This window comes from Hemitrygon akajei, chromosome 4, assembly GCF_048418815.1.
Source record: "Hemitrygon akajei chromosome 4, sHemAka1.3, whole genome shotgun sequence".
Classification (NCBI taxonomy): domain Eukaryota; kingdom Metazoa; phylum Chordata; class Chondrichthyes; order Myliobatiformes; family Dasyatidae; genus Hemitrygon; species Hemitrygon akajei.
The window spans coordinates 71,658,915-71,683,407 of NC_133127.1; the positions used below are offsets into that span (position 1 = coordinate 71,658,915).

At 42.6% G+C, this 24,493-nt stretch overlaps 1 long non-coding RNA gene across 2 annotated transcripts; it reads right to left on the minus strand.

The window, feature by feature from the left end:
• Nucleotides 1–1,646: 1,646 nt before the first annotated feature.
• LOC140725925 (uncharacterized) lies at nucleotides 1,647–23,630 on the minus strand. 2 transcript variants are annotated; one of them, XR_012098524.1, is made up of 3 exons: nucleotides 23,535–23,630; nucleotides 15,473–15,594; nucleotides 1,647–2,140 (listed from the first exon to the last, which is right to left on the minus strand). It is a non-coding gene; the product is annotated as an uncharacterized lncRNA (long non-coding RNA). The 2 variants fall into 2 exon arrangements; XR_012098523.1 differs by lacking the exon at nucleotides 23,535–23,630 and adding an exon at nucleotides 15,786–15,916.
• Nucleotides 23,631–24,493: the final 863 nt, after the last annotated feature.

A 24,493-nucleotide genomic window follows, 5' to 3' on the forward strand; every position in this document is an offset into this window, starting at 1 on the left:
CACCCGTGAACTAGTTAGGACCCTCCTGGTTCAAGGAGGCACACCTGTGACTCATTGAGCTGCAGGTGTTTATAAGGGGCCTTGGGACTGGGACCAGGCAGGTGGTCGTTTTGTTCTGTTTCCTGTTTCTCCGCTGACTCCGAACTCTTCTCTGCATTCTGTTATACCACCCGGGCTCAGATCCACTCCTCATCGTGCTTCTCTGCCCCGTACCAGTACTGCCAGGTTGGTCCGCTCTCCCACCTTTCCTCCCATGCGCTGGTCCCGCTTCTTCGGGAGCCGCTCCGCTCCGCCTGCCTGAACTCCGGGAGCCGCTCCGCTCCGCCTGCCTGAACTTTGGGAGCCGCTCCACTCCGCCTGCCTGAACTTTGGGAGCCGCTCCGCTCCGCCTGCCTGGACTCTGGGAGCCGCTCTGCTCCGCCTGCCGGAACTCCGGGAGTCCGCTCCGCTCCGCCTGCCTGAACTTTGGGAGCCGCTCCGCTCCACCTGCCTGGACTCTGGGAGCCGCTCCGCTCTGCCTGCCTGGACTCTGGGAGCCGCTCTGCTCCGCCTGCCTGGACTTTGGGAGCCGCTATGCTCTGCCTGCCTGAACTCCGGGAGTCCGCTCCGCTCCGCCTGCCTGAACTCCGGGAGCCGCTCCGCTCTGCCTGCCCGAACTTCGGGAGCCGCTCCGCTCCGCCTGCCTGAACTCCGGGAGCCCGCTCCGCTCCGCCTGCCTGAACTCCGGGAGTCCGCTCCGCTCCGCCTGCCTGAACTTTGGGAGCCGCTCCGCTCCGCCTGCCTGAACTCTGGGAGCCGCTCCGCTCCGCCTGCCTGGACTCTGGGAGCCGCTCTGCTCCGCCTGCCTGAACTCCGGGAGTCCGCTCCGCTCTGCCTGCCTGAACTCCGGGAGTCCGCTCCGCTCTGCCTGCCCGAACTCCGGGAGCCGCTCCGCTCCGCCTGCCCGGACTCCGGGAGCCGCTCCGCTCCGCCTGCCCGGACTCCGGGAGTCCGCTCCGCTCCGCCTGCCCGGACTCCAGGAGCCCGCTCCGCTCCGCCTGCCTGGACTCCGGGAGCCGCTCCGCTCCGCCTGCCTGAACTCCGGGAGCCGCTCCGCTCTGCCTGCCTGAACCCCAGCTACCCTTAAGTGCCATGGCATCCCCATCCTGTCCTCCCCCTAGTACTTCAGTGCCTGCGTCCTGTATTTGGGTCCATCCGGCCCCTCCTGACAAGAAATTTCCCCCGGCTTCGGGAAGTAGAGAGGAACAGAAGCAATGATATCTTGAGAATCTGTTACCTTCAAAATAGTGATGGATGAGAAAGAGCTGATTAAAGCTGTCGAACAATCTGTTTGCTCGTTCACACTAAAAGAGGCTACGGAGACTTATCTTCAGTCTAATTCAAGACGCACAGAGCTGATGAGACCTGATGGCAAACATCAATCTTCGTTCAAAGATTCGGCTTCCTCTTTGCCATTGAACCTCTTAAGAAACTTTCTACTTTTAGACAGAAGGAATGCACCAAAATACATCTTAACCCCTAACACTGAAAATATCAGGTGTAGTTTTATGAATGAAGGAGTATGTCACTAGTTATCATTCATTAAGAGGATTCATTTGATGCTACATTGGAACGTTAAATCTGCAGATCTAATAGCAATGCACACATAAGTATATTTTGTTTTAATTTGCCGTAAGAAACATTAAGTTTTCATATTCCCTCAGCATTTACTTTGCCTTCATCCCTTCCATCTGCCTGAAGTCTTAGCTGGATCCAGAGACCCACCACCCCACCCCAGTCCTTCCTGAACAGAAGCCAAAGATCATCACCACTCAGCTCGATCCCCTCTGTCATTATGGTTGAGGGATTCCTTGCTCCCAGTGAGTAAGACCATGAAACTTCATCCAAGAGTTATTGTTTGGAAGATCATTGGCTCAGCAAATCATCTCAGCAAATCACAGTCTTGAGACTGTGCCCTGAAATTAGTGGACTTCTGGATTGGCTGCAGTGATGCCTGGCTTTGTGAACTTCGGTTCTGAATGCTGTTAATTGTTTTTACTGTTTGTGCCATTTGCTTTTTTTCCCTCTCTACACACTGGCTGTTTGACGGTCTTCTTTTGTTTTCAGTGGGTCCTATTGGGTTCCTTTGCTTTGTTTCTGCCTGTAAGGAGAAGACAACAAAAAGATAAAGATAACAAGTGTATGAAACCTTGGTTTTCAAGAGATATTGAGGCCCTGGTTAGGAATAATAAAAGGAGGTGCATAGCAGGTTTGTGCAATTAGGAGCAAATGAGGTGCTTACGGAGTATAAGAAATGCAAGAGAAAACTCACAAAGGGAATCCGAAGGGCTAAAAGAAGACGTAAGTTTGCCCTAGCAGAGAAGGTGAAGGAAAATCCTAAAGGATTCTACAGATATATTGTTAGTAAAAGAATCGTAAGGGACAAAATTGGTCATCTGGAAGATCAGAATGGTAATAGATGTGTAACCCTTGTGTTCATCTAGGGGAAACAGCCTTTGGCCCCGCCAAACTGGGAAATCACATTTGTGTGGATGTTGTGTAATGTACCGCCCAATTACAAACCCACAACACAAATATCAGACAGTACACCATATGCAATTCAATGATTGAACTTTATGAATCTTAATCTGAATATAGGGTTATTAATGAAAATAAAGGGCCCAATGCAAGAAAAAGTCAAAAGTTCACGTTGGAGCTCACTTAGTAGTCGTTCTTCCACCACCAATCTCCCCTGAGGATCGCTGACCTTCGGACCCTCAGATCCTAGTCCACTCTGTCTGGTGGTCTACCAGCACTCTCCACAAGCATTTTCCCTCTTCATCTCTCCTTGACAAAAGACCATGAAAAAACATCCTTCCAGATTCACAAGACAAAGCAACAATCTCTGATTGGATAACATGCATACCACAGTCCTGTTATCTCCAACCATAACCTAAACATTGTTGCTACAGAGAAACCGCTACCTCAGCAGTGAACATTACAGAGAAGCCATTACATTACAGTGAATCCTTACAGCGGATTACAGATGGGTGGAGCCAAAACAGATGGGAGAAATCTTAAATAATTTTTTTTTCATCTGTATTTACTCAGGAGATGGACAAAATAAGAAGTTTCACAAACAAGGCAGAGAGCCGAACTAGTAGATATAAAAGTAGTATGGTATGTGTGGGCATGTGTGTTTATGTAAGAGTCTAAACATTTCTGTGTTTGTTTTGTGAGATGTGTCCACCAGTTGTGAAAGGTGTTTACTGATGATTTGCGACACCAGTGGGGGTGTGTATATTCATTCCGAGAACTATACTTCGGCAGATGCATTTGTGAGTGTGTATGTGTTTTAACAATATGTCTGTAACCTTGATGTAACAGTTAGATGCAAAGGAATATAACAGGCATTATGTATTCAGACGCATATAATTAGCAGATTGCAGAACACTTTCTCTGTGGTCTTAAATATGTACTGTTTAATTTTTACTCATCATTTATATTTTGCATAGTACGAGAATTAGTGTGGAGATATTTGTGGGAGAGGTTTGACTCATATATATGTCGAGATGGCACTGACTGAGGTCAAGCAAGTCAGGTCAAGAATCCTGACAATGTGAGCCAGGCCTTGTCTTTGATTACAACTGCCCATAAGCCCTTCACCCCCGGGGAGAAGCAATGCGTTTTGTCAGAATTGCCCTCATCAGAACATAAGAGCATAAAAATAGCAGGAGTAGGCCATCTGGTCCACAGAGCCTGCCCCATCATTTAATAAGGTCATGGCTGATCTGGCCATTGACTCATCTTCACCTACCTGCCTTTTCCGCATAACCCTTAATACCCCTGCTATGCAAAAATCTATCCAACCTTGTCTTAAATATATTTACTGAGGTAGCCTCCACTGCTTCATTGGGCAGAGGATTCCAGATTCACCACCCTCTGGAAAAAACAGTTTCTCCTCATTTCCATCCTAAATCTACTCCCCTGAATCTAGAGGTTATGTCCCCTAGTTCTTGTCTCACCTACCAGTGGAAACAACTTTCCTGCTTCTATCTTATCTATCCCTTTCATAATTTTATATGTTTCTATAAGATCTCCTTTCATTCTTCTGAATTCCAATGAGTACAGTTCCAGGTGAATCAATCTCTCCTCATGGTCTAACCCCCTTATCTCTGGAATCAACCTGGTGAAGCTCCCCTGCACCACCTCCAGAGCCAGTATATCCTTCTTCAAGTAAGGAGACCAGAACTGCACGCAGTACTGCAGGTGTGGCCTCACCAGAACCCTGTACAGTTGCAGCATAGCCTCCCTGCTCTTAAATTCAATCCCTCTAGCAATGAAGGCCAACATTCCATTTGCCTTCTTCATAGCCTGCTGCACCTGCAATCCAACCTTTTGTAATTCATGCACAAGCACCCCAACTCCCTCTGCACAGCAGCATGCTGCAATTTTTTACTATTTAAATAATACCTTGTTTAAGGTCGCCTGTGGGAATGCGGAATTCTGGCTCAAGCTCAAGGAAGTGATTGAAATTCACCAGATGCATCCTACGTGCATTGGTAAAAGTGAAGTGTCCAACGAATATGTGGGACACTATAGCCCGGGGTGCAGAATGGTACATTAGCAACTACCAAGAACATCAGCAATGAGGAGAGATACAGTTTAATTCTGCCTGTACATCTTAAAGTTTAAAAGGGACTGGAAGAAGTCAGTTGGTCAGGCAACATCTATAGAGGGAAATGAACAGCCGATGTTTCAAGCCGAAACCTTTCATCTAGTCTCATAGAAATCCTTATTGCATGCTATTTACCGCCTCTATTGCATTGCTACATGGTAGTAATCAGAATTCTAGATAATTAAGTGTTAACTAATAAAAACTTGATACATATTTAACAGAATGTATTCTCCCAATGGACATAGTTTCAGAATAAGGAGAGGTTAAGGAGGAGTTGAAGGAGGAATTTCTTCCCTCGGAGAACCATTAATCTTTGGATTCCCTACACCACAGAGCCATAGAAATTGAGTCACTAAGTAGAAGCAAATCTAAGGTAAGAATAATTTTGGATTATAGAGTATCAAGCCTAATGGAAAACAAGTACAAAAGTGGTTCTAAAGCTTATAAGAGAGGAATTCCAATAGTCGTATGTTCTAGTATATGTAATGAAATCTTGTAAGGTTGTACATGTCTTATCTCATAACTTGTGCTGGACATCAGGATGAGAACGTCCAAGAGGAATGAACGAAAATGACACTGTTCTATTTTAGTTTTGGTGGGGTTGGAGGGGTGTTGTGTTGGATGGCTACAGGGTATAAGTTCCACAGTTTGTTTTGTTGAAAATCCAGAGTGAGCTTGGTTGAAAACTGAGTAACTTCCATTCTACAGTTTCTTCCAGTGTCTTTTCTCCAAAAAAAAACTCAATTCTTGTGAATGTTTAGCACCAGACAAGATGCTGCAGGAACTCAATGGGTCGGGCTGCCTCTGTGGAAGAAAATGGACAGTCAAAATTTTGGGTCAAGACCCCAGTCCTGCTTCCTGCTCAGGCGAGTATCTGGAGTCACTCCAGATGAAGGGTCTCATCCTGAAATGTTGACCATCCAATTCCTCCCATAGAGGCCGTTTGGCCCGCTGAACTCCTCCACCTGTTCTGTTGCACTGTGAAAACATTCCTGTCTTCTCTACAGACATAATATGAACAGTATTTTCTTTCCCATAAAGCTATTTGTATTTCATGCACTTCCTTACAATATAGAAGACAGCCATTTAGCTTATCAAATACATTCCTTCTCTCAGAACATTACTATCAATTTCATTTCCCATTTCTTTCCCTGCAACTTTTTCTCTTTCACAAGCCCTCCATTAACAACACCTTCCTTTTCTCCTACCTGAGACTTACTCTAAGAATAACTACTGCAGATAATTAACCCACCGGCTTGCATGTCTTCAGAACATGAGTACCAAACAATAACATCGGTTGTGTAAAGTCCATATGTACACCACCCAAGGTCAGGATTGAACCTGAATCACTGGAAATATGCAGCAGCAGCACTAAGTGCTGTGTCGTTATGCCATTCTTTATTTCACTGTGTTATAACTCTGTCATTAGTCAGTTAAAGTCAATTTAAATGCTCATATACCCATCAAAACAGTTCACTAATGGTGCCTTCTGCACACTTACACTCAGTGGCCACTTTATTTGGTATCTCCTGTATTTGGTCTTCTGCTCCAGTCACACATCCACTTTGAGCTTCGATGTTTGTGCATTCAGAGATGCTCTTCTGCACATCGCTATTGTAGCACATGGTGAATTGACTAACTGTCATCTTCCTGTTGGTTTGAGCCAGTCTGGCCTCTCTCATTAACAATACATTTTCCCCCACAAAGCAGCCACTCACTGGATTTTTTTTTTGTCTTTTGCACCATTCCCTGTAAATTCTAGAGACTGGTGTGCGTGAAAATCCCAGGAGGTCAGCAGTCTCTCAGGTACTTAAGCCACCCAGTCTGGCACCAACAATCATTTCATGGTCAAAGTCACTTAGATCATTTTTCTTCCTTGTACTGATGTTTGGTCTGAACAACAAATGAACCTCTTGACCATGTCTGTATGTTTTTATGCATTGAGTTGCTGCTGCATGATTGGATGATTAGATATTTTTGTTAATTGGCAAGTGTACATAATAAAGTGGCCACTGAATGTATTACAACATGACAGTCATTGATTTTTCTTCTTAAACCATCAGCCCACAGGCTGTATGCCCAGCTAAACTCTTGCCAATTCACAAATGTTTCTTGCTGGAGCATACAGTAGATATTGACTGTTTGTATTTCATTTTGTTGTGTTTATTACTTTCCTTCTATCCTTTTGCTGCTTTCATAATTCCCCCAGTGTCCTCCAGTTCCACATATTTGTTTTCAGTTTAATGCTGTCGCTTGTCTCAGCTATATAATTAATTACACTAATTCATGAAGCACACAGGTTTTTATCATACAAAATACTTTGAATACCAATTGAATGTCTGTTGGTTTATCCATTTCAGTTCAGTTATTTGCTGCCAGGTTACTTATTATCTGTTCAAATCCCTGGGGGTCCAGCAATCATCCATACGTCCTCCTGAAGGTCTAATGTAGCTTTCATCAACTCTCAGGAGTTTGGCAGTTTGGACAGGAGCTTGGGACTGAGTGTGGAATATTTCAAAGCTTATGCCAAGATGCAGACGCATGCAGAGTTTTCTTTAGCACTCAACTGGTTATATTCAATTTGGAGATTCCAGCTTTTAGTCATCTTGAATTGTCTGATTGTATTCTCCTTATGCACTCATCTGGTAGCCATACATACACAAAGGACTTTTGGCAATTGTGTATTTTCAATAAAAGATTACATTTTTGAATAATTTAAGGTCATATCTAACATTTCTGACATTGCAGAGCACAGGTCAAAATGAGTATGAATTAAAGTAATATCTTAAATTGAAACATTGTTTATCATTATTTTAGGTGGACAGAATTCATACGTAAAGATTTCCCTCCCAACATCAATCCCCCATATCTTTTTGAGCAGTCCCTTGGAATTGAGAATGACCTACACCCAACGGCTCTGTAGATACTAATGTGGCTAATGATGCCACCGTGAGATCTGCATACTCTACTCTAGATCATAATCAGAATTAGGTTTATTATCATTGGTTTATTATATATGGCAGCAGTATGTGCAATACATAAAAAATACTAAAAATTACAATAAGAATATATATATAATTAAATAATAGTGCGTATGAGAACAAAAATAGTAAGGTAGTGTTCATAGGCCATTCAGAAATCTGATGACAGAGGAGCAGAGCTGTTGGTAAAATGGTGAGTGTGTCTTTGGGGTCCTGTACCTCCTCACTGATGGCAGTAATGAGATGAGGGTATGTCCTGGGTTCTGGGAGGCCTTGATGATAGATGCCACTTTTTTTGAGGCATTACCTTTTGAAGATACCCTCGATGATGGGGAGGCTAGTGCCTATAATGGAGATGACTGAGTTTACAACCCTCAGCAACTTTTTCTTATCCAATGAAGAGATCCCTCTATACTAAACTATGATGAAATCCATTAGAATATTCCCCATTCTGCATCTGTAAAGAATCTAGCAAATGTCCAATAGGAAGGTCATGCTGGACCTTCCTTTGGTCCAACCTCTTAATACCATGTTCCCAATTCCAAACCCAAACTCTCCCTGTCCACTTCGAATGTTAATGCGGCAGGGATTTTAAGGGAGCCAGGAAGTTTTCAGTCAGGGTTTTATGCTTTGACATTTGGTAGGGTCACCCATGCCAAACAGATAAAAGCGTAGAGGCCAAAGAGTGGTCCAACAGTCCTCCAGGCTCAGGGGTTCAGATCAACCTTGACTGGTAAAAAAAAAGTCATTCTACAACTGAGTGTGATGGCATTCCCGAGTCACTACCTGGGACTTGGATGACAGACAGTAGTGGAAACGAAGAGGAAGCTCGGTTGCATGATGATGGAAGCAGTAAACACAGCCAGAGACGGAGGAACTTCATTGCTGCCCTAAACGGCAGTGGTGTAACAGGCAGCAAGTAAGTAAGTAAGGAGGTTTTCAAAGCCCTTTCTATATTCTCATAAAGTCATAAACTAGTGGAGAAATACATCATGGAATCAGGCCCTAGATCCTGATGTGCTGACAATGAAACATCATTCCTTTCTGCTGTTTCCTTATTCTTTGTTGATGCTTTCTAATGCAGGGCTCAGATAGTGTCTCTTTCTCAGAATTTGATCTTGGACAGGTAAACAAGATGTCCAAATGGAGCTTGCTTTGGTTTGCTTATCCTTCAGTGATTTGGAGGACTTTACAGACACACTGTTAGTGGATTGATCTGAGTACCTTGCCATGTCTCCTTTTGGCAGCATAAGTCTCGGAAGTATCAAGTAGCTAGTAGACTGTAAGGTTTGCACTGGGCCTGAGGTTTCCATCTCAATATTTTATTCCTTAGTCAGCTACAAGCTGTGCTGGCACACTGATGGAAATGCCATGTTTGAATTATCGATCCTTGCCTTTGCTGAGAGGTAGCTTTCGAGACACAGCAAGATTTCCAAAGTCTCAGCTAACCTTTACTGCCAGAGGTAGATTATTACCCATGGGGATTAGATTGTTAGAGGGCCTACATGTTGTGGATGTTGCTTGTGCTTCAGTCATTAAGTCAACACTGAGTTGACACTGAGCCAAATGTATGCAATGCAGCAATCATCTGCAGAGTAGCTTTCATTCTACTGGACTTCCTGTCAGATCACCGACAAGTGTTAAGAATGGGCTCCTTCACCTCTGCCCCTCTGACCCTCAATACAGGTGCCCCTCAGGACTGTGTCCTAAGCTCCCTTCTTCACTCTTGGTATACCCATGACTGTGTCACCACCCACAGCTCCAATCTGCTAATTAAATTTGCTGACGACACTACACTGATTGGCCTAATCTCAAATAGTAATGAGGCAGCCTATAGAGAAGGCATCACCCTGACACATTGGTGTCAAGAGAACAACCTTTCCCTCAGTGTTGCAAAAACAAGGAGGTGGTCGTGGACTACAGGAGGAATGGAGACAGGCTAACCCCTATTGACATCAATGGATCTGGGGTTGAGTGTGTGAACAGCTTTAAATTCCTCGGCATACACATCACCGAGGATTCCACGTGGTCTGTACACACTGGCTGTGTGGTGAAAAAAGCACAACAGCGCCTCTTTCACCTCAGAAGGTTGAAGAAGTTTGGTGTGGGCCCCCAAATCCTAAGAACTTTCTACAGGGGCACAATTGAGAGCATCCTGACTGGCTGCATCACTACCTGGTATGGGAACTGTACTTCCCTCAATCGCAGGGCTGTGCAGACAGAGTGGTGCAGACAGCTCAGCACATCTGTATTTCTGAACTTTCCACTATTCAGGACAGATGAAGTGCTAAATGCGGGCTCACTTTTAACATTTAAGAAAAACTTGGACAGGTACATGGATGAGAGGTGTATGGAGGGATATGGTCCAGGTGCGGTCAGTGGGGCTAGGCAGAAAGATGGTTCAGCACAGCCAAGAAGGGCCAAAAGGCCTGTTTCTGTGCTGTAATGTTCTATGGTTCTATGGTTTACAAAGACAGACGTGTAAAAAGGGCCCGAAGGATCATTGGAGACCCGAGTCACCCCAACCACAAACCATTCCAGCTGCTACCATTTGGGAAATGGTACTGCAGTATAAAAGCCAGAACCAACAGGCTCCAGGACAGCTTCTTCCACCAGGCCATCAGACTGATTAATTCATGCTGACGCAACTGTATTTCAATGTTATATTGACTATCCTGCTGTACATACTATTTATCATAAATTACTATAAATTGTACATTGAATGTTCAGAGAGACGTAACGTAAAGATTTTTACTCCTCATGTATATGAAGGATGTAAGTAATAAAATCAATTCAATTGAATTCAATTCAGTATTGTGGCTGAGGTGAACATGGTTCTAGAGAGAGGTATTATAGATTGAACTTCCTGTAAATTGGTGGAGGCAAATACATTAGAAGCACTTAAAAGTCTATTAGATAGCCACATGCATATGCAGAGAATGGAAAGGTATGGACATTGTGTAAACAGGAGGGATTGCTTTAGTTAGGCAAAACATCATGGGCTGAAGGGACTGCTCCTGTGCTCTACTGTTCCATATTCTTTCTTTTATTCCTCTGCATGTCAGTTCTCATTAGGATCTTGCCACTTGCTAGATACTTTCCTCTTGCATTTGACTTTCTAAACCTCACACTTGTCTGGACTAAGCTCCATCTGTCATTTCTCCATGCTAGGTTCCAACCGATCTACACTACTTCATTAGGTACACCTGCTTGTTAATGCAAGTATCTAATCAGCCCATTGTGTGGCAGCCACTCAATGCATAAAAGCGAACAGTCATGGTCAGGAGGTTCAGGTGTTATTCAGAACAAATATCAGAATGGGGAAGAAGTGTGATCTAAGTGACTTTGACAGTGGAATAATTGTTGCGCCAGAAGGAGCGGTTTGAGTACCTCAGAAGCAGCTGATCTCCTGTGACTTTCACACACAGCAGTTTCTAGAGTTTACAGAGAATTGTGTGATAAACCAAAAATGCATTCTTAATGAGAGAGGTCAGAGGAGAATTGCTAAACTGGTTCAGGCTAACAGGGTGGCAACAGTACACAAATACGAGAAAATCTAATGCTGGAAATCCAAGCAACCTCATGCACACAATGCTGGAGGAAACCATCAGTCCAGGCAGCATGACGTTTCAGGCCAAGACCTTTCATCAATTCCTCCATGATTCTGTGTATGTTCGTTGGAAGGCAAAAGTAACACAAATTACCAGCAGTTACAACAGTGATGTGGTAAAGAGCATCTCTGAATGCACAACACTTCAAACCTTGAAGTAGATGGGCTACAGCAGAAGACCATGAACATATAAGTACCTAATAAATTGACTACTGAGTTTATATTCTTCTGTATCCTTTGACAACTATGCTCAGTATTCACCACTGTACTAATATCCGTATTGTCTGCATGTCCAAATCATGTATATATACACACGTCCCTGCATTATTCTACATGGGACACCCCGGACTCAGATCTCCAGTCAGTAAAGCACTCCAACAAAACTACCCTCTGTCTTCTATTCACTAGTAAAATGTATGAAATTAGAGCTGTAACATCTTGGTAGAAGCATGACTTAACTCTAGTGATATTTTATAATTGTTTGTTCTCTATTAGTTTAATTGGATGGGCAATCTGGGCAGCCTCACCAAGGATGTGTGACTATCTGTCCAGTTCTCTGCCCCCGCCCTCCTCATCCTCTAGCTGTATTGTAATTTATAATGTTCTTCTGTCCTCAGTGGCCATGTCTGTAATCAGGTTTAAAGACCTGCAATGCAAAGTAAGGAACAGGAGAATTAAATTAATGTCTGCATTTCAGGCTGGGAATCTCATCTGCTGGCAGAGCATATCACAAATCTGGATGTGAACTGCCCATTATTTCTCAATGATTCTCCCAAAAGCAACTCAGACTCAAAATTTCCCCTGGGATACCAAGCTAATCCAATACCTTCTTACGGAGCCATGCACAGAATTATTGAAATGTTCATTTCAATAAACAAATGCTATGAACATTCCACATAATAGGACTCTCAGGAAGATTCAAATTAATACAGTTTTATTATCTATTATAGAATAGGAAATGCGTACACGAATACTGCACAGCTTCAATTGAATGAGATTGTCCCTGTAGTGCATGATGATGAGTGTCAGAGAGTTAGGAAATGAGATTCAGTCTATCCCTCCAATCCCCATCCCAGCCATTACACATTGATCAAATAAATATTTCATGAATGTCAGACTGCTTTTTATATAGATGGTGCTCAGGCTCGCTTGGCTTCCTGTGCTGTTTCCAAGCCGTATCTCAGGATCCCCAGATAGCAGGAAATGACAATGAAACTGAAGCATAACTTGTTAGTCTTCACACTAAATCAGTTCCTGCTGATTCTCTTGCCCTGTGAAGGTCACAGAGGGTGGGGTATGAGGATGGGGGATGTGGGGAAGGTACCTATTATGCTTCTACCAGCCAATGTGCCTGCACCAAATATTTTTAAGACAATAATCAGGTTTAAATTAATCTTTTTTTAAATTGAGAAATACTCACACAGCCAATACTCTGATCTAATTTGGGACATCAACACAAGGTATAGTGTTCCGCTCTCTTTCTACAATGCTTATAGTTTGTTTCTGATTGTCCCTTTGTTCAGAATTCATTTGGTGCATGATTATGTGCTTCAGGTGATCTCCTGGTGTCAACATCAGTCACCCCATACTGACCTCACTCATTTTACCCTGAAGTAATTTCCTGCAATGTAAATTGAAATTCTTGAATACAGAGATGACTAAATTTTGCAGTTACTTTGTTGCTGGGCCTGCAAATGCAATGTGGGAGCAGGGGGTGGGGGGAGAAGGAAGAGTTAATTCTAGTTTATTGACTGTAAAACCCAATACAATCCAATTACTGGACAAGACAGGCTTGAAATAAACCTCCAGCAATCACTGATATCTCATGTGGTGCGAGTGCTCTCTTGCCTCTAGTCTGATATTTACTTCTGACAGAATTGCAAAAAGCCTTCTAATTTACCTACATTTCCATTTCTGTTGCCAGAACACTGCAGAATGGCTTTGCTCCTACATAATCATACAAACGTAAAACAATGTTTAATTTGGAGTCAGTGACTGCAGTTTGCTAGTTTCTCAGTTTCTTTTCAGTGTCTAGTCAGTACCTTTCATGACCTTTAATCTCAAAGTCATGTGCCAAGATTAAGCATTTTAAAAGGAACGATGCATCTTACTTTGTAAATTTGTAAATATTCAGCGGCTTTGTACAAGTAGGGCCAGAGTCGCCTCTACTTCCTGGGGAGGCTGAGGTCCTTAGGGGTACGCAGGCCTCTGCTTCACATGTTCTACCAGTCTGTTGTTGCCAGTATAATCTTCAATGTGGTGGTGTACTAGGGCAATGATATCAACACGGGTGATGCCTACAGGCTCAATAAACTGATTAGAAAGGCTGCTTCTTTGTAGGAGTCAAACTGGACACACTCGAGGCTATGGTAGAACAAAGGACCCTACAAACAATCCTAGCAATTCTGAACAATGTTTCTCACCCGAGCATGCCACCCTGGCTGAACAGAGGAGCAATTTAGTAATAGGCTAAGACAACTGTGCAGCTCCAAAGAGCGCGATATGAGGTCATTCTTACCCTGGCCATTAGGCTCTATAATGAGTCAGCCTACAGCCTGGGAAATGATGACCCCCCCCCCCCCCCCCCCGTTAGACTGTTTGAGGTAACTTATTTTTTTATTCATTCTTACTTCTCTTCTAACATTTGTATATTTATATATGCACTTGTAATGCTACTGCGACACTGTAATTTCCCTTGGGATCAATAAAGTATCTATCTACAAATTCATAGTTGAATTTAGAAGATATAAATAAATTAGCTGGAATACATCACATTCTGGGCTGTATTTATTCATATTTCTGCTTACATTTTGTGTCCTTTAAGGTAATAAATGTTAGTGTTGGCTGCTTGCACTTTTTTGTGGCCTCCTAGGCTAGAACTCCAACATGGATTATTGCAAAGTAATGTGGCCTGGTTTCCTTCTCATCAACAGTTGAAATGAGGTCTTGAGTAGTATTATTGGGAATGGTTTAGACCTAGATTTACAAAAATTATCATACAAAGGAACTACACAATCCAAATATTGCATAATACTACTGAAATTGGTTGAAATAAGAGTCTGCTATTACATTATAATAGTGATGACTTGTTGCATCAGAGCCTGATATGGGAATCCCAATGCATAAGAATGCAACAAGCTGCCGGGAGCAGAGGACGCAACCAGGTCCATCACGGATACAGCCCTTTTCAACTTTGACAGTATTGACAGGAGGCACTGCCACTAGAAGGTGTCATCTATCATCAAAGATTCTCACCATCCGGGTCGTGCCCTCTTCTTGCTGTGGAGGCCAAGTCACTATGTATATTTAAGGCAGAGTTTGATTAGTCAGAGCATGAAGGGATAGAGGGAGAAGGCAGGAGATTGGGGCTGAGAGGAAAAATGGAACAGCCATGATGAAATGGTGAAGCAGAGACGATGATCCAAATGGCCTAATTCTGTTCCTATATCTTTTGGTTTTATGGTTACATCCGGCAGGAACTACAGAAGCCTGAAGCCCTGCATGACCACGTTCAGAAACAGTTACTTTCCTGCACCATTATGTTCTTTGACTAACCTGCACATCTCTCATTCCTATCTCAACAATGGAACATTATGGGTCACCTCTTACGAGACCATGGACTTGCCTCATTTTTTCACACTGATGTCTTGTTTTGCACAGTCATTTTCTTTCTCTTCATTCTCTTGTTTAATTTGTATTCTGTGTGTTGTCTGATGCCTACGATGCCGCTACAAGGAATTTGTTTCCATTGGAGCTGTACCTTGCTATACTTGTGCACATGAGAATTAACTCAATATAATTTAAAGTTCCTTATCTTAGTGCGGCAATAAACAATCTGCTGGAGGAACTCAGTGGGTCAAGCGGCATTTGTAGGTGGGGAAGGAATTTACTATATCTCTTCCCACAGATGCTCCTCCACACGCGGAGTTCTTCCAGCAGATTGTTTGTTGCCCCAGATCCTGTCACCTGCAGATGATTATGCCTTCCAATAGTAGTAGTTTGATACCTAAGTTCCTTTTTCATTTTTAACTGATGTGAACAAAGCTAATTTTCCCAATCGAATGAATTGTTGAGCACCTCCGCTATCTTCCTTCACGGGTGCCAATGAAATGTTTTGGGAGATTGTGCAAGAATAGATAGAAGGGGCACAGGTTTCCCCTCCCTCTCCCACCCTTCCCCCACAAATTACTTGGTGAGGTTATTGGCAGATGCAAACATATTTACCTGATAACATTAAAGCTTTTCCCTCCAAGGGCTGTAATATTTAAATTCCTGCACCTGCTCGTGCTTTGGCTGCTCCATACCAGTATTATGCAAAAAAAGCAATCCGTTCTTTTCACAGTCACCTGAGAACAAAGCATAGAAAGCCAAATTAAAATCAAACAGATGACAAGCTATAGTGAATATTATGGCAGTTCCTTCATAAAATTGACACCACGAAGAGGTGGAGTGGGCTGGTAGTAGTGTCAGTTAACTGTGAAGCAAATCAAAGGGATGCTGTTGACAGTCCACCATAAAGCAATGTTTAATGACATACCGGGGGTGGGGGAAGCGAGTGAAACAAGTGAGCGGCAGGTCAATTAAAGCTGCGAATGTCCACAGTGGCTATTCGGGAACCTTGCTGCAATCTATGATGTGCATGCCATTTTTCACTGCCTTGTGTTAGACTGTACATCTCCTTTGTGCGTGCGCATCGATTCATGGAAGCCTGAGCAAGTGTTAGGATCGCACTGTTAAGAAATTTTGCATGGCATTTGTTGAATTCAAATACAATCTTGCCGGTGTTAATACAACTCAACACATTTGCATCAGGATTTTGAGTTCTTATTAGGTTAGGAGAAACAGAGCATAACTAATAAGGTCTTCGATAAACTAATTCTGCTCTGACTCTAAGCTCAGGCTCTATTTCATTATGTAGTTCTAACATCTGCAACAAAGATTTAAGATAAGAAGCATGAATATCAGATATCTAAGTATGCTTCTCCCTTACTGATCCAGAAACATTACACCACCTCTTGCTAGGTCAATTTAGTTCATTCATGTGCAGCCTATTTGACAGGATCACACAATAGAGTCCCTGAAGTCAGTGCAGTAATCCGCCTGTTGAATGATCACTTAGAATTGGATTTGGGGTTTAAGTTTTAAAACCTTTTCAGTCTGTATTGGTTTAACACCCTACTGTGGAGATTGAATCAATCCATTTACCTCTCCTCAGGTTATAATACCACATCTATTTTCCTCAGACCATATGTTACCTGATATGCGTTTTGTATTTCTGTTATTTCTCCTTTACATGGAATAGTCTAAATATCAGTGTTCCCAGTAAGACCTCTTAAAGACAAAAGTTTGGAATTGCAATATTCATATGAGGTCCAGCTCATGAGATACTGACTTTAAAAAATATACCCCTTGCATATTTTCTCTAAGGTTTGGGAAATTTGGAATGAAATGGAGGCAGGATTGAGTGATGCATCACAGTGACTTTCAAAGCTCAGAGCCTGCCAGTATGAAATAGCAATCAGTTTTCATCTTTCTCTGTTTTGTCCAGGAGCTGATCTGGTGTGAGTCCTTTGTTCCAGTAGGGCTATTGGTACAGGTTCAGACTCAAAGTTAGTGGTACAGAAGAACATAAATCAAATCAAATCAAATTCAACCATATTATTCAACCATGCATGAATACAGCTGATCAAAATAGTGTTCCTCCGGGGCCAAGGTAAATAAAACATACACAAGATAGCGATAAAAAAAACACAGTCACACAAAAAAAACCACGTATATAGTCCAAGACCCTGAGCGACCTGGCCTGAGTAAATTAATTGTCCTGGCAGTGCACAGCCACTGCAATCCAGCCTAACATTCCACCCATTGAACATTGGAGAGCAGCACTGATGGGAGAGGCCGGCCTTCAAGTGAGCAGTGAAACCACGCTACGCTGCCTCAGGCATCTCCCTCCTGGACTGCACCAGGCCAGCCCATGGCTTGAGAACAAGTCCTTGCTACAACCGAGATCACACAGCTCCCATGTTATCTGTCACACCACCAAAGGAAACAGGCCTGTGGCATCTTACATTATCAATGTCCAATAGTGTCTCGTGATTGCAAGATAAACATCCAAGACAATCAACCGTGGTTACACTGTACGCTGCCTTTACCACCAACTCTGATGCCTTTGAGTGCCAGGCAGCAACACGGTCTGCACCCAGGCCCGCTCCTCTGAACTCAGTCCAGCTCCCCTGACATGCCAGCTGGCTCCATCAGCTCCCCTGACACCCTGGACACCCCGGCCAGTTCCTCCAATCAACAAGCAGCTCGCTGATGGGGTAGACCCGCAGCATCAGGAGCTTTTGGAGATCATATGATCATAAAAAAACACATTTAGCAAAGGAAAAAAAAACACCTTTGGTTGCCCCCAAGAGTCTGCTACAACCAAACGTACCGCTATCTTACTGGAAGTCAAAAGAAATAAAAGCAGGATTAGAGAATTTGGGTCCACATATTTTGTCCACAATTCAATGAGTCCATAGGTGATCATTTTTCTTTCATTAACCTTGATAGTCTCAATATTCAAAAGTTAGGTGGTCTCTGCCCTGAACACACTTGGTGAGTGTGACCTTGGCAGATATTTCCAAAGATTCACTACTCCCTGAGTGAAGAAACTTGTTCTTGTGTCTGTTCTGAATGGATAAACCCTAATTTTAATGTTGTAAGTTTTGATTCTGGACACTTGATCTAGTGGAAACATTGTCCCTGCTTCTAACCTATTAAGGTCAGGAAGAATTGTGTATGTTTCACTGAGATCACCTCTCATTCTTTTAAACTCAAGACAGTATAGGTCTAACAACACACTCAAAATGCTGGTGGAACACAGCAGGCCAGGCAGCATCCATAGGAAGAAGCACTGTCGACATTTCGGGCCGAGACCCTTCGTTAAGACGAATGGTCCTGACGAAGGGTCTCGACCCGAAACGTCAACTGTGCTCCTTCCTATAGATGCTGCCTGGCCTGCTGTGTTCCACCAGCATTTTGTGTGTGTTGTTTGAATTTCCAGCATCTGCAGATTTCCTCGTGTTTAAACAGTATAGGTCTAATTTGCTTAATCCTTCCTCATAGGACAGTGTAACATTGATTCGATCACATTTCAGTACCCACAGCATGTATGGAGTCCTAGACACAAGGAGAAAACTCCATCATCTGACCAGCTATAAATTGCGCATGGCATGAATAAAATCCTTCACTGTTATCTTTTGCAAGGGAGGAGGCTAGGGATTAGATATTATTGTCACTGTTTTTTTTTGTGAAGAATGGGTAGAGGGTTTGATGTTCCAGCTGCCGTTTTCCATGTGGGCGATCTGTTAGCTTTCTGTGTGAGGGACAGGTTCAGAGTCTGAGAGTTTTGCTTCTTTTCCTCTTTTGTGCCTGTGGAGAGTTGGTGTCTTTCCTTTCAACAACTCTCACAGTCTTTCTGTGTTTCATGACTATCTGGAGACGACGAATATCAGAGTTGTATTGTACATGCATACTTTGACAATAAACTGAACCTTTGAACCTTTTAAAAATTGGGCAAATATTCAGCAGTTCACACAGCATCTATGGAGAGAGAGTAAAAAGAAACAAAAATTTCATTACAACTGAGAATATCAGAAAATCTGAGGAATCCCAGTTTTGAATCTGCTCTGAGTTTATCTGGTTTAGAACGACAGTGAAGACACAATTATGTTAGAGTATGTTCTCTTTAAGAAGATGGAACTTCATCTGTTTGAGCACTGTGTGGTGCTTACCAACAGTCCTACCAACACGCTCATCGATAATGCAAACACAACATCGAAGGGGATATGGCCAAATATGTTTATTCTTTGTGCACTAACCACATGTCCAGACCACAGCCAGTTGTCATTAATGTTACTGTCATGACACTGATAAGCATTGAAAACCATTCATGCAAAAGTTTCTGCCCATCTGTGCACACCCAATGACTTTTTCTACACTCAGTGGCCACTTTATTAGAACCGGAGTGGAATCTGGTGTAGTCTTCTGCTGCTGTAACCCATTAATGTCAAGCTTCAATGTGTTGTGCATTCAGAGATGTTTTTCTGTGTATCAATATTGTAATGCATGGTTATTTGAGTTACTGTCACCTTCCTGTCAGTTTGAACCAGTCGGGCCATTCTCCTCTGAACTCTCATTAACAAGGCATTTTCACCCACAGAACTGCTGCTCACTAGATGTTTTTTTGGTTTTCATACCATCCTCTGCAAACTCTAGAGACTGTTGCATGTGAAAATCCCAGGAGATCAGCAGATTCTGAAATACGCAAACCACCCCTTCTGGCACCAACAATCATTCCACAGTCAAAATCACTTAGATCACATTTCTTCCCCCATTCTGGCATTTGGTCTGAACAACAACTCAACTTCTTGACCATGTCTGCAAGTTGCTGCCACATAATTGGCTGATTTGAGATTTGCATTAATGAGCAAGTGTACGGGTGTACTCAATAAAGTAGCCACTGAACGTAAATAGTGCTCCACATGGAAAAATGCTTGATTCATCAGTAGGGTGAGTGTTGTAGATGAACAATCAATAGGAAATTTCCTTGACTATGTTTCACCTAATGACTGAAACTTTCTGGCACAATTCTTCTTGCATTGAAACTACAGGCCAGATTCTCCACCTCCCACAGTGTCCTTTAAATACTTTCAGGCAACTTCCTAGCCTCACCACTCAGGTTCTCGAGGTGAAGTTCTATAGGTATGTATAGTATACCTCATGCTTCAAATGCGAGGGATAAGGTGGATAAACAGATGGAAGTAATCTGATAATCCTGCACAGATTAACCTTGTAAATTTAGGTAAATATTGAAGAATACCTTTTGGCTTGAATAGGGGATAGATATTCATAGAATTTCATTTAGAAAATTAATACTATTCTCCACAGCAGAGCAGATCCCTTACCAAGTGTTCTTAGGAATGGATAACTGGAGTAGTTGTCATTATGCAGCCCATCCAAGCTTTGCCTTTAACTTATATTCAGGGGATACATGGCACAGTGGTGCAGCTGGTAGACCTGCTGTTTCACTGCTCCAGTGATGTGTTTCAGTCAGTATCCCATGTGGGCTTCGCATATCTTCACTGTGATCGAGTCGATTCTCCCAGGTGCTCTACTTTCCTCCCACTTTCCAACAATGTGCAGGTGTTTATGTCAATTGACCAATGTAAATTACATTGAGGAGATTACACATAGGATAGATAAAGGGAATGCAGTGGATGTTGTATATTTGGACTTTCACAAGGCCTTTGACAAGGTGTCACATATGAGGCTGCTTACCAAGTTAAGAGCCCATGCTATTACAGGAAAGTTATTAACATGGTTAGAGTATTGGTTGACTGGTAGAAGGCAGCAAGTGGGAATAATTGGATCCTTTTCTGGTTGGCTGTCAGTGACTAGTTGTGTTCCACAGGGGTTGGGGATGGAACCACTTTTTTAATGCTGTATATCAGTGATTTAGATGATGGAATGAATGGCTTTGTTGCCAAGTTTGCAGATGATATGAAGATTGGTAGAGGAGCAGGTAGAGTTGAAGAAACAGGCAGGCTGCAGGACTTAGATAGATTAGGAGAATGGGCAAGAGAGAGGCAAATGAAATACAATGTTGGAAACTTTGGTAGTAGAAATAAACGTGTGGACTATTTTCTAAACAGAGAGAAAATCCAAAAATCTGAGAAGCAAAATGACTTGGGAGTCTTTGGTTAACTTGCAGGTTGGGTTGGTAGTGAGGAAGGCAAATGCAATGTTAGCATTCATTTCAAGAAGTCTAGAATACAAAAGCAGGGATGTGATGCTGAAACTTTATAAGGCACTGGTGAGGCCTCACTTTGAGTATTATGAACAGTTTTGGGCTCCTCACCTAAGAAAAGATGTGTTGGCATTGCAGAGGGTTCAGAGGAAGTTCATAAGGATGATTCCAGGAATGAAAGGGTTTTCATATGAGAAATGTTTAATAGCTCTGGGTCTGTACTCGCTGGAATTTAGAAAGATGAGGGGGGATCTCATTGAAACCTTTCGAATGTTGAAAGGCCAAGACAGAGTATATGCGGAAAGGATGTTTCCCATGGTGGGGGATTTTAGGACAAGAAGACACAGCCTCAGGATAGAGGGACGTCCATTTAAAGTAGAGATGCAAAGAAATTTTTTTAGCCAAAGGGTGGTGAATTTCTGGAATTTATTATCACGGGCAGCTGTGGAAGCCAGGTCGTTGGCTGTATTTAAGAGAGATTGATAGGTTCTTGATTGGACATGGCATCAAAGGTTATGGGGGGGGATGGCTGGAAAATGGGGTTCAGAAGGAGGAAAAAGAGGATTAGCCATGATTGAATGGTAGAGCAGACTCAATGGGCCAAATGGCCTAATTCTGCTCCTATCTCTTATGGTCGTATGGTCTAAATTAGTCCTGATGTAGATGGGTGATAGAATTGTAGGCAATTTGAGGGGATAAAAAGTTACATGGATAATTGGTGGGGGAATGGGACTGCTCATAGACTTGATTGGCCATATGGTCTTCTTCTGTGTAATGTGGAAATATAAAGATAAGGAATGTTGATGGAGTGAAATGGTACCCAAAGGTGTGGAATATCAAGGTTATATTGGGTTTCACAACATGATTTTCTTTTCATTTTCTGTAATTATTTTGTCTAATTGCATGCCGTTTATCAATCCAGAACTTAGCCCATCCAACTTCCATGGGCAGCAACAAACACATTCTCAGATCTGATTTCAAAATGTCAAAAGGTAATTGAACTCTCCCTAGTTCCTGAGATTTTAAAATTTACTTCTGTCATATTCATTCAAGGATTGTGAACTTTGCAGGCTGACCCAGAATTTAGCAATATTGTCCCATTCCTTTTTAGTCCTGATGAAGGATCGCAAGCCAAAACATTGATTGCTTAAAGCTTCAATTGTTCACTGATTAAAGCAATGAGGGTGATTGTATCATTGAAGTGAGTGTGGAGGGTGGAGTACCGGCTGCCTGTCTTTTGATTACTCTGCTACACTATCAGAAAGAGAAGAGCCTGCCACTGCAGAGAGTGTTGCCCAGGTTTTTTCTGCGTTTGTCATATGGACTTGGACCATAACATCTCTTTTTCAGTCTTATAATTTTTTTCGTCTGATCTCCTTGTTTTTTTTTGTGCGGGGAGGAGGATTTAGGGGTCGATGTGCCTGATCTATTTTGTTTGTTTTTTTGTGCGGGAGGGGGTATTTAGGGGTCGATGTGCCTGATCTATTTTGTTTGTTTTTTTGAGCGGGGAGGGGGATTTAGGGGTCGATGTGCCTGATCTATTTTGTTTGTTTTTTTGTGTGGGAGGGGGTATTTAGGGGTCGATGTACCTGGTCTATTTTTGCTCTGTTTATGTGCTGGAGAAGGGATTTGGGGTTGATGTGCCTATTCCATTTTTGTCCGTGTGTCTGTGTTTATTTTTGCGGAGAGGTGGATTTGGGGATTGATAATTGCGCTTCTTTTTTTTCTTTTTTGGTTTCATGGCTATCCAGAGAACTGAAGAATTTCAGAATTGTATACTTTGATAATAAAATGAACCTTTGAGTTCCTCCAGCATTTTGTGTGTGTTACCCAAGATTCCCAGCATCTGTAGAATCTCTTGTGTTTATGGTCTAGTATTTAACCTCCCATCCCGACCTGCCCTCGAGAAGGTGGTGGTGAGCTGATTTCCGGAATCCATGAGGTGTGGGTATATCCACAGTGGTATTAGGAAGAGTGTTCCACAATTTTGACCCAAGATTTCCATCTTGTTTCTCTTCCTTTCTTCAGATGGGGTGACATGGTTACCCAGTGTTTAACTCCATGCTTTACAGCACCAACTGTAAGATCAAAGTTCTCCCTGTTACTGTGTGGGTTTGCTCTGGTGCTTCAGTTTCCTCCAACGTTCCAAAAAGATGTATGGTTAGGCTAAGTGAGTTGTTGGTCTGTTGGTGCTCTAAGTGTGGTGACACTCTTGGGCTGTCTAGCACAGTCCTTTTGATGCCTAGTCCAATCTTCGCTGACATTAAACAACACAATTCACTCTACATTTCTGTTATGTTTTGCAACTTAAAAACGTTAAACCAATTAGAAGGAAAACAAGAGAACCAGGAATACAAGTCTAACTCTGTTCTTTAAGCGAGGCCTGTACATATCACAAGTAGCATTATGATGTAGGCAAATCACGTATTTTACATATAACCCATAATGAATTATTTAAATGAACAAGAATACTGAATCAAACAATATACTTACAGTACTGCTCTGAAATATTAAAACACAATCCTCCTTCCTACCTAGCTATAAATTCCAATTCAATACAGAAAGCATCTCAACTATGTACACAGTATACTATATAATACAATTACTTTAAAAATTTCACAGCAGAGGAAATTTTAGATTGTCCCTTTCAAGGTGGAGACTTTCTTATGCTTGTGGGATAACCATCTTTCCTGACAAGATGGATCACTCTGCTTGGCAGGTGAGACTTGAGGCTGTGAAACAACATCTCTGGTTCTGGGGCCTCCTCCATGGTGGTTGTAGGAGTTGACTCTGAGTCTGCAAGAAGTCATTCAGACAGAAGTAGCCACCTTACTTCTCTTAAAAAATGATGCTGCTCTCCTCAACTGATTGATGTGCTGTCTCAAGATGATATCAAACAAAATCTCCACTGTGTAGTAGAGTGGTCCAGTTCTGTCCTTAATCTTTCTGACTCCCCACTTTTGATCAGCTCTGTAACCTCGTTGCTAGCACTGTTTGTCCAGGAGTGAAACAGTGAGTCTCCTTGTTTGAAGAAGCTTCAATTTGTCTGAGCCGTGTATCCTGCATACTCTTTTTGAGCTTAGGTTTGAGGAAGTAGAAAGGTGGGTTGAAAATTTGGGGGTGTTGTGGATAGTCTGGAGGGTTGTCAGATGTTACAGTAGGATATCAATAGGATGCAGAACTGGGCTGAGAAGTGGTAGGTGGAGTTCAACCCACATAAGTCTGAAGTGGTTCTTTTTGGTAGGTCAAATTTGAAGACAGAATATAATATTAATAGACAGAATAGACTCTTGGCAATGTGGAGGATCAGAGGGATCTTGGGGGGTCCATGTCCATAGGACACTCAAAGCTGCTGTGCAGGTTGACAGTGTTGTTAAGGAGGTGTATGGTGTTGGCCTTCATCAACCATGGGATTGAGTTCAAGAGCCATGAGGCAGTCTTACAGCTATATA